Genomic DNA, 11,053 nt, shown 5'->3' on the forward strand with positions numbered 1-11,053 from the left:
TATGCTCTGAGATTTTCCGCTGTCTAATTATAAAATATTATGAAAATCTCAGATTTACACCTTTTCTCAGATTCTTGAATATGGATATAAAATGTTTGCAAATGGTGCCCATTTCCTCTTTATTCATTTATCAGATATTCATGTGAAACACTCAGATTTTGACTCATATCAACAACAGATATGAGTTCCCTTGACTTTCCGTTTTCCTCTCTATAATTTGCAAAAATGAATCCTAAATCTCTCAGATTTCCATCCTTTCTCTAAAAGCAGCAAAGAGTCCTGTGGCACCTTATAAACTAACAGAAGTTTTGGAGCATGAGCTTTCATGGGTGAATACCCACTTCGTCTATCCTTTCTCTTTCATTCCTGAACTTTGATCTCAAAGCTCAAGTTTTGCCTCTTTCTATGGCAATATCAAATGTTAGTTAAAAATCCTCTTGAGTTTTGGGCTGTTCCCCGTGTTTCTAAATCCCAACAACTTCTCCTTTCTTGGGGGAACCTGTTGCCCTGAGTCGTTTTCCATCCTGGATGTTGCAGGGGATTAAATTGCCCAGTGATCATCTTTCCCCTCTTCTTTGAGAATCATTTGTTTCCCTCTTTTATCTCTGTTAAAATGTTTGCTGAAGAAAGAGACCAGCCACATCTTTAATACACATCAAAGCCAGAGGCCTGCCCCTGTGTGGGGGATCAGTGGTTCCCAACTGGTAATGGGAGAGTTGGCTGCACCTTTTTCTTTTCTCGAGCTGGCATGGGATGAGAAGGACACCCTGAATGCAGCGTGGGTTGAGAAGTATCCCAAACCCCATGACAAATGGTCTCCAATGCTTCCCACAGTGCCAAGATTTAGCCATCTCTGTCATGCACAGTGTGTGGGGAAGAATCCCTGGCGCTAGGCCAGGGGATGCCAAGCAAGCAATGTGAGGGGTCCTGCTGTGAAGCATCAGGGGATCCCGCAGGGGGGAGGAGGGGGTGCCAGGCAAAGGGCAGGGCAGATGCTGCTGGAGGGCAGCCAGGGGTCCTAGGCAGGCAGTGAGGGACTGAGTTCCCAGTGAGGGGTCCCTTTCATAGATTCATAGACTCTAGGACTGGAAGGGACCTCGAGAGGTCATCGAGTCCAGTCCCCTGCCCTCATGGCAGGACCAAATACTGTCTAGACCATCGCTAATAGACATTTATCTAACCTACTCTTAAATATCTCCAGAGATGGAGATTCCACAACTTCCCTAGGCAATCTATTCCAGTGTTTAACTACCCTGACAGTTAGGAACTTTTTCCTAATGTCCAACCTAAATCTCCCTTGCTGCAGTTTAAGCCCATTGCTTCTTGTTCTATCATTGGAGGCTAAGGTGAACAAGTTTTCTCCCTCCTCCTGATGACACCCTTTTAGATACCTGAAAACTGCTATCATGTCCCCTCTCAGTCTTCTCTTTTCCAAACTAAACAAACCCAATTCCTTCAGCCTTCCTTCATAGGTCATGTTCTCAAGACCTTTAATCATTCTTGTTGCTCTTCTCTGGACCCTCTCCAATTTCTCCACATCTTTCTTGAAATGCAGTGCCCAGAACTGGACACAATACTCCAGCTGAGGCCTGACCAGTGCAGAGTAAAGCGGAAGAATGACTTCTCGTGTCTTGTTTACAACGCACCTCTTAATGCATCCCAGAATCATGTTTGCTTTTTTTGCAACAGTATCACACTGTTGACTCATATTAAGCTTGTGGTCCACTATGACCCCTAGATCTCTTTCTGCCATACTCCTTCCTAGACAGTCTCCTCCCATTCTGTATGTGTGAAACTGATTGTTCCTTCCTAAGTGGAGCACTTTGCATTTGTCTTTATTGAACTTCATCCTGTTTACCTCAGACCATTTCTCCAATTTGTCCAGATCATTTTGAATTTTGACCCTGTCCTCCAAATCAGTTGCAATCCCTCCCAGTTTGGTATCGTCCGCAAACTTAATAAGCGTACTTTCTATGCCAACATCTAAATCGTTGATAAAGATATTGAACAGAACTGGTCCCAAAACAGACCCCTGCGGAACCCCACTTGTTATACCTTTCCAGCAGGATTGGGAGCCATTAACAACTACTCTCTGAGTACGGTTATCCAGCCAGTTATGCACCCACCTTATAGTAGCCCCATCTAAATTGTACTTTCCTAGCTTATCTATAAGAATATCATGTGAGACCGTATGAAATGCCTTACTAAAGTCTAGGTATATCACATCCACTGCTTCTCCCTTATCCACAAGGCTCGTTATCCTATCAAAGAATGCTATCAGATTAGTTTGACACGATTTGTTCTTTACAAATCCATGCTGGCTATTCCCTATCACCTTACCACTTTCCAAGTGTTTGCAGATGATTTCTTTAATTACCTGCTCCATTATCTTCCCTGGCACAGAAGTTAAACTAACTGGTCTGTAGTTTCCTGGGTTGTTTTTATTTCCCTTTTTATAGATGGGCACTATATTTGCCCCCTTCCAGTCTTCTGGAATCTCCCCCGTCTCCCATGATTTCCCAAAGATAATAGCTAGAGGCTCAGATACCTCTTCTATTAACTCCTTGAGTATTCTAGGATGCATTTCATCAGGCCCTGTTGACTTGCAGGCATCTAACTTTTCTAAGTGATTTTTTACTTGCTCTTTTTTTATTTTATCTTCTAAACCTACCCTCTTCCCGTAAGCATTCACTATATTAGACATTCCTTCAGACTTTGTTTCAGTCTTCAGTGAAGACTGAAACAAAGAAGTCATTAAGCATCTCTGCCATTTCCAAGTCTCCCGTTACTGTTTCCCCCTCCTTACTGAGCAGTGGGCCTACCCTGTCCTTGGTCTTCCTCTTGCTTCTAATGTATTGATAAAAAGTCTTCTTGTTTCTCTTTATTCCCATAGCTAGTTTGAGTTCATTTTGTGCCTTTGCCTTTCTAATCTTGCCTCTGCATTCCTGTGTTATTTGCCTATATTCATCCTTTGTAATCTGACCTAGTTTCCATTTTTTATATGACGCCTTTTTATTTTGTAGGTCACGCAAGATCTCATGGTTAAGCCAAGGTGGTCTTTTGCCACATTTTCTATCTTTCCTAACCATCGGAATAGCTTGTTTTTGGGCCCTTAATAGTGTCCCTTTGAAAAACTGCCAACTCAGGGGATCTCTGGCTGCTGGGGGCTCTTAATGGGGGGAACCCTTTGGGTTTCCCAGGCTGACAGTGAAGGTCTGGTGGGGGTTCTCTGGCCAGTGGGGCTCTGAGGGGTATCTGAGGTCCCTGGCTAGGGACTCTGGGGGCTGGGTCCCAGGAAATATCTGGTGAGACCCTGGCTGGGGGGGTTGGGGGCTCTGGGGGCTGCTTCTGACCTCGCTCCTTCTCCCTGATTAGCTTATGCCAGAATCCTGGCTCCAAGCACTGCCTGACATTCCCCGGCCAGGCCCAGTCACTGTGATAACTTTCTATCCACTTACCAAACACTGTGAGGTGAAATCACTGATTTTGCTTTTCTCCCCTCTTGAAAACTACAGGAATGTCCAGTTCCATAGGGTAAATTCGTGCCTCGAGTCCTTGTCCTAGATCTGGGGAGTGAGGGAGGTGGGAAGTGGGTTAGCACTGCTACACTATGATCTTTTCCACAGCATTCTAGACTCATTCTTTCTGGAATCTGGTTTCATTGAGACCATTGTTAATCCAGAGTCACTGTATGGAAAAAAAAAAGGAGTAACTAGCTGGACAGTGGGGGCAAATGAGATCAGCAGCTCTCCCTTTGAGGAGAGGCTCTCATTAGCTGCTCTCTGCAGAGAGCTAAAGGAGGGAAGGCCACTCAAACACTCTGTCCCTCTCTGCTCAGGATATTGGGGTTCAGCTTTCTGGGTCAGATGCTGCAGCCTCCATTGTGATCTGGGAGACCAGGCTTGGCAGCTTCTGCTCCGCTAGTGGGAGTTTTGTGCTGGGAAATGACCTTAATTAAAGCTGCTTCTCTGCCTTGCCCGGCCCAGGTGAACAAGAAAAGGAGCAGCCAGAGGAAAAGCCAGTTTCTGACAACATATTCCTCGTGCTGGGGTGTGGCTGCTGTGGGGTCAGTGTCCAAGGGAATCCCTCACGGTAGCTCCTTGGGTTCTACTCTTTTCTAGCCTTGTGTTCAGAGACTTTGTTACGGGGTGGGGTGAGGGAGAAGGGAGGTTAACAATCTCTCTGTGGGCTTAGCCTGGCAGGAGCGGCCAGGTCTACATTATAATAAAGAGATCAAGCATTTTCTCAGCATGGCAGAATGTAGGATGTCTGTCTGCAGGGAATGGGCCTGGGGGAATTATGATGTGAAATTAACTAAAGCCTGTTGTGAAACCCTCACAATTACCCTTCTCACCCTCCCAGGCTGCAGAATGACATCCACGTTTCATTCCGTTTCATCAGATCCTCCCATGGCACAGGGGAGAGAAATGGCTGCAGCGAAGCCAGCTCAGGTAGGGATTATTGGTGGGAGTGGTTGGTGGGTTCCTGCTGGAGGACCAGGACAGCAAATACACCGGAGATGGGAAGGTTTGCACAGGTTTGGAGGCTGAACTGGGGCAGGAAATTCACAGCGTGGGGAAAGGATGAGGCCAGGATGTGGTAAACCTTCTGGGAGTTGTTTAATAAGTGGCCTAGATTCTAGGAACAGACCCATGAGGTTCGGAGGTGGAAATGCCCTAATTTGTGAAAGAGAAAATAACCCACCTATATGAGATTAGGAAAACTAACCAGACTCCAGTGCTGGAGCCTGATCTGGCTAACCAGCATCTGCTCTGAGTTATGAAAGGGGCACCTGGCAGTGAGGTTTAGGGGAGCTGCCCCTCCCTTCATATCCAGTTCCTCAGAATGAGGACCGTGTTCGGCTTCCTACCAGGCAACTGTCCCTGGACCCTGCTAGGGCTCCATCTCCTGTATCAGTCTGTGGCTAGTAGATATATGATGGATCAACTGGGAGAGACAAGGGGCTCTCTCTTCGTCCCCTTAACCTGCTGTTTCCAGGATGCTCTGAATGGGCTGGGGGTGGGACTCTGTTGACTGCAATCCACCAGAGCTTCCATTTCATTGGAAGTGTGAGTGGGGCAGCAGGTACTGAGTGTTGGACTCTTGCTCTTTCAGGGGCCAGTGACTTTCGAGGAGGTGGCTGTGTATTTCACCAGGGAAGAGTGGGCTCTGCTGGACCCCACTCAGAGAGCCCTTCACAGGAATGTCATGCAGGAGAACTATGAGAATGTGACCTCACTGGGTAAGGATTCCTGTCCCCTCAATTCTTGGAAGGGGAAATGAAGAGTGAAGGTTCACGCTAGCCCCACAATGCCATTTCTACTCTGTTCTGTTGTAGCATCACTCTGATATGCCAGTGACACACACACTACCAAAGACCTTCCCCTGCTTCAGAACACTTTGGGAACAGAGCACAGGAGCAGTATCGCACAGTGTCAAATATCTCCTCTTTACTCAAGTAAAACTGGGGGTTAGGTCCAGCATAATGAATAGAAGCTTCCTACCCCCGGCCTTCTCTCAAACACTGAGCCTTCTCTACCCAAACCAGAATGTGCTTGGGGTGTAACAAGCAGGCGGCTGGAGTGAGAGCTGCAGGTTCAGGGTTTTTTATCACACAGACACTCCGTGCGTCGTTGAGTGCTGGCTGTGAGTATCCAGACAGGGGAGCTCCAGCAGCAGAACATTGAATCGCACCCAGGATTACAGATGAGACAAGCACTGCTCTGGATTGCACCCCAGCATGTGAAAATGGCCTAGGTTGGTAGTGAAACTTCTTGATACATAGAGAGTCTTGCTCCTCCATCGCCATATGTAATAGCCGCAATCTCTCTTCTCTGCAGCTCCTTGGATTTTTGAGGCCTTCATTCCTGAGTCACATGACCCCAATTCTTATTTCTCACTTTCTGCTTTTCCAGACTAATTAGATCTGTTGCTCCTGAATTATAGCTTCTAATGTTCCAGTGTTCTCCACACGCAGGGATTTTCCAACTCCCTTCCATTACACTGGACTCACTAGATTCCCTAGTATGTAAAAACAGCCATACTGGGTCAGACTAAAGGTCCAGCCAGCCCAGTATACTGTCGTCTGACAGTGGCCAATGCCAGGTGCCCCAGAGGGAATGAACACAACAGGTAATCATCAAGTGATCCATTCCCTGTCGTGCATTCCCAGCTTCTAGCAAGCAGAGGCTACTGACATCATCCCTGCTCATCCTGGCTAATGGCCATTGATGGACCTATCCTCCATGAATTTATCATGTTCTTTTTTTGAACCCTGTTATAATCTTGGCCTTCACAACATCTTCTGGCAAAGAGTTCCACAGGTTGACTGTGCATTGTGTGAAGAAATACTTCCTTTTGTTTGTTTTAAACCTGCTTCCTATTAATTTCATTTGGTGATTCCTAGTCCTTGTGTTATGAGAAGAAGTAAATAACACTTCCTTATTCACTTTCTCCACACGTCATGATTTTATAGACCTCTCTCATATCGCCCCCTTCATCTCTCTTTTCCAAGCTGAAAAGTCCCATTCTTTTTAATCTCTCCTCATAGAGAAGCTGTTCCATACCCCTAATCTTTTTTTTTTTTGCCCTTTTCTGAACTTTTTCCAATTCTAATATATCTTCTTTGAGATGGGGTGACCACATCTGCATGCAGTATTTGAGATGTGGGCGTACCATGGATTAATATAGAGGTAATATGATATTTTATGGATTTGTATAGAGACAATATTATATTATCTGTTCCTTTCTTAATGATTCCCAACATTTTGTTCACTTTTTGACTGCCTCTGCACCTTGAGTGGATGTTTTCAGAGAACTAACCAAAATGACTCCAAGATCTGTCTCTTGAGTGGAAACAGCTAATTTAGATGCCATCATTTTGTATGTATAGTTGTGATTATGTTTTCCAATGGGCTGCACTTGTGTTATCCTGACATCTAGCCCTACTGAGATCCTGCATTCAGTAATATCCCTGCCCTTCTTGTTCCCTTTCTCCTCTGAACCGCATCAGCCCATGGTTACTGTTCCTAGCTTCCTCAGGACTCTCTCACTGTCTCTGGACCTCTCTGTCAGCAAGAAGCAGTGCAAGGGACACTTGCCCTCTGTCTGGAGTCTTAAGTTTCTGGGACATGTAAGAGGCTCTGTCATAATGAGTGTCTGTGACATTACCCACAGTACAATCTGGACTGTTGAACAGGTGTGTCCCCTGTGACGAAGTGGGGCTGTTCTTAACGTTCCCTCTGAATACTATGTGGGGGCCTCAGTTCCTGGCTGACTCTCTGTCGCCTGGTAACTAATGTCCAAGCCCCCCCCCACCCCCGCAAGGGGCTGCTAAAGGTGTTGGAGACAAAGGTCAGGTGACCTCCTGGCCCGGGAAAGTAACTGAGCAGGGAAGTAGGGGCTGGAGGGGGTTTCAGTCTGGAGCTGGCTGGGGACGAGGAGTGAAGTGCAGACATGGGGGTCTGGCTCACTGCCCCCCAGAATGGATCCGGCCGAGGGGTCCGGTTCGCTGTACCTACAAATTCTGTTTTAGACCATGTTCTTGTCATCTAATCAACCTCTGTTTTACTGGCTGGTTGAGAGTCACGTCTCACTGCAAAGTGGGAGTGCAAGACCCTGTGGTTTCCCCGGGACCCCACTGGGGCGGGCTCGCTGTGGGAAGCGCACGGAGGGTCAGAGGATGCTGAATGCTCCAAGGAGAGACCCAGGAGGTGAAGACATATGAGCTTCTTGCCCTGAAGACAGTCTGCTCCAAGGGAGAGGAGGCTCCCCAAAGTCCTGGCTGGCTTTGGGGGGAGCAGTTCCAGAGCATCGCCCGGGGTCTCCGTGACAACTGGTGGCAGTGGTGGGATGTACTGCACCCTGTGAATGGCGCTGCTTGCAGTAAGTGACTGGGGAACAGTAAAACAAAGGGGGGATAATGAGGACCAGGTGTGCTGAAGGCTCAGAGAGGGATGATTTCAGGGGGCAGTTAACCTCTGGGAGTGTGTGACCAGCGAGAAGGACTGTTGGAGTAACAGGGTCCCCCTGAGGACTGCAGTGAGCTCGACTCTGGGAAAGAGAAGGATTTTTGCAGTAGCAGGGTTCCCCTGGGGATTGCAGGAGCAGTCCCAGGGGCGGAGGAGTCTGCAGCTTGACCCTGGCAAAGAGGTGGTGATCACAAGAAGGGCTGGCACACCAGGAGTTCTTCCTGGAAACCATGGGGGAGCCAAGAGCACACAGGCCTGTGAGTCCAGAGCAACTTGGGAACGGTGAAGTGATGGCCTATCACCATCTCCTTAAGAAGGACATTGTGATCCTGTGCACAAATAGAGGGTTACACATTGGGAAGTTCACTAAGGCACAGTTAATCGTGCAGTTGGAGGAGGAGGACCACTCTGAGGAGCAGATTCCTGACCCAGATTGGGCTACAAGAGGATCTGGGAGGAGCTGGAGCAGCAGCCAGGCATCCCTGAGAATCTGGTCCCCAACCAGACGAGGATCTTCACGATCAGGTTCCCCATCAGGGGATCGGAGACGGATGGGATTGGAGCAGAGCCCGAGAGAGCAAGAAGACCGTGAGAGAGAGCAAGAGCCTGAGAAAAAGCTGCAGGAGAAGCAACAGCAGCATGGACCGGCAATGGTGGAGCAGAGAGGCATAGGGGGCTTCCCAGGGATCAGAGGGGAGACATGCCTGGGGTGGTGAGACCCTGGCACAGAGAGAGCTGTTGTCAGGCCCCGGATGGTGCAGCCACAGATGCTGAGGGGCTGTGCGACCTGGGTGAAAGTCTCCGGGGTGAAGCCCCTCGCCCTGCCTATGGTCCGGATCCCTGTGCAGACCCAGGAGGGGACAGGCTGGCTGGTCATTGGGGTTCTGCAGGATAAGTGGCTGCCCAAGCCCAAAGTTGGCCAAGGCCAAGATGGAGGCTGTTAACCAAAAGAGCCCAAATTGCAGCCCTCCAAACTGGAGTGCTGGGAAAAGACACAATCCCAGGTTAAAATCCCGGGGTATTGGGGTGGTGGCAAGGTTCCTCCCCCAATCTGAACTTTAGGGTACAGGTATGGGGACCTGCATGGACACTTCTAAGCTTAATTACCAGCTTAGATCTGGTAACACTGCCACCATCCAGAAATTTCAGTGTCTGGAACACTTCCTGTCCCCCCAAAACCTTCTCCACCCTGGGCAGCCTTGAGAGGCTTTTTCACCAAGTTCCTGGTGAACACTGATCCAACCCCTTGGATCTTAACACAAGGAGAATTTAACCATCCCCCCCTCCTTTCCCCCACCAATTCCCGGTGAGTCCAGATCCAATCCCCTTGGATCTTAAAACAAGGAAAAATCAATCAGGTTCTTAAAAGGAAAGCTTTTAGTTAAATAAAGAAAGGTAAAAATCATCTCTGTAAAATCATAATGGAAAATACTTTACAGGGTAATCAGATTCATATAGCCCAGAGGTACCCCCTCTAGGCTTAGGTTCAAAGTTACAGCAAACAGGTAAAATCCTCTCAGTAAAAAGGAACATTTACAAGTTGAGAAAACAAAAATAAGACTAACACGTCTTGCCTGGCTGTTACTTACAAGTTTGAAACATGAGAGACTGATTCAGAAAGATTTGGAGAGCCTGGATTGACGTCTGGTCCCCCTTAGTCACAAGAGCGAACGACCCCCAAAACAAAGAGCACAAACAAAAGACTTCCCCCTACCAAGATTTGAAAGTATCTTGTCCCCTTATTGGTCCTCTGGTTAGGTGTCAGCCAGGTTTACTGAGCTTCTTAGCCCTTTACAGGTAAAAGAGACATTAACTCTTAACTATCTGTTTATGACAGGTGGCAAAAGGGCACAGGCTGCATAAACCTTCCCACATGCAGCCTGCAAGCGCCATTAAGCACAACAGACCCACAGGAAGACCTGAAACAGGAATGTCCTGGTGTAACCCCCAGCAAGGAATGGGAGAGATGCTGGGGCATCCATGGGAACGTTGATGGGTTCGAACTTCCCCAGGTCACTGGCTAAAGTGGCCTCGCTCAGTTCGGTCTCGAAGGGGGGAGAGATGTGACAAAGTGGAGCTGTTCTTAACATTCCCTCTGAATACTGTGTGGGGGCCTCAGTTCCTGGCCGACCCTCTGTCACCTGGCAACTAATGGCCAGGCCCTTTCCCCCCCCTCCCCCGCAAGGGGATGCTAAAGGTGTTGGAGACAAAGATCAGGTGACCTCCTGGCATGGGAAAGGAGCTGGATAGAGGAGGAGGGGCTGGAGGGGGTTTCAGTCTGGAGCTGGCTGGGGATGAGGAGTGAAATGCAGATGTGGGGGTTTGGCTCACTGCCCCCCAGAATGGACCTGGCTGAGGGGTCTGTTTCGCTGTACCTACAAGCTCTGTTTTAGACCGTGTTCCTGTCATCTAATCAACCTCTGTTTTACTGGCTGGTTGAGAGTCACGTCTCACTGCAAAATGGGGGTGCAGGACCCTGTGGCTTCCCCAGAACCCCACTGGGGTGGGCTCGCTGTGGGAAGAGCAAGGAGGGGCAGAGGATGCTGAATGGTCCAAGGAGAGACCCAGGAGGTGAAGCTGTGTGAGCTTCTTGCCCTGAAGATGGTCTGCTCTGAGGGAGAGGAGGCTCCCCAAAGTTCTGACTGGCTTTGTGGGGAGCAGTTCCAGAGCATTACCTGGGGATTCTGTGACATCCCCTCAGTTCTCCAACCTGGGGTGCCTTTTCCACTGTTTTACTGTGAGAACAGCCACTCCTGGGCAGTTAACAGAGTCTCCAGCATGTAACTTGCTCCCAGCCACACAATATTAAGTGCTGCTAGATAGTGACTCACAAATTACAGTACACCACTGGAGAACCCCAGAAAATTCTCTGCTCCCAGACATTCCCCAAGAAATGTGAATCTTGCACTGTCCAGCACGCTACTGAACAATGCAAGCTCATATGAAGTCTGTCATTTCATCAGTGGAAAATGACATGCTGGCCTTGTTATCCCAAATGGTGTTTCCAAGACACTTTCTTCCAAACACACTGGTTAGATGAAGCAGTGAAACAAAATTATTAACTAATCTTCAAGGACCTGGGG

The 11,053-nt window shown here is 48.3% G+C and overlaps 1 protein-coding gene across 1 annotated transcript in view; it reads left to right on the plus strand.

Annotated features, from left to right (window-relative positions):
* The window catches only part of LOC115642642 (zinc finger protein 436-like), a 936,374-nt gene that overhangs the window by 170,471 nt on the left and 754,850 nt on the right, over nt 1-11,053 (plus strand). The window lies entirely within an intron of this gene.

The sequence above is a fragment of the Gopherus evgoodei genome, unplaced genomic scaffold, assembly GCF_007399415.2.
Source record: "Gopherus evgoodei ecotype Sinaloan lineage unplaced genomic scaffold, rGopEvg1_v1.p scaffold_43_arrow_ctg1, whole genome shotgun sequence".
Classification (NCBI taxonomy): domain Eukaryota; kingdom Metazoa; phylum Chordata; order Testudines; family Testudinidae; genus Gopherus; species Gopherus evgoodei.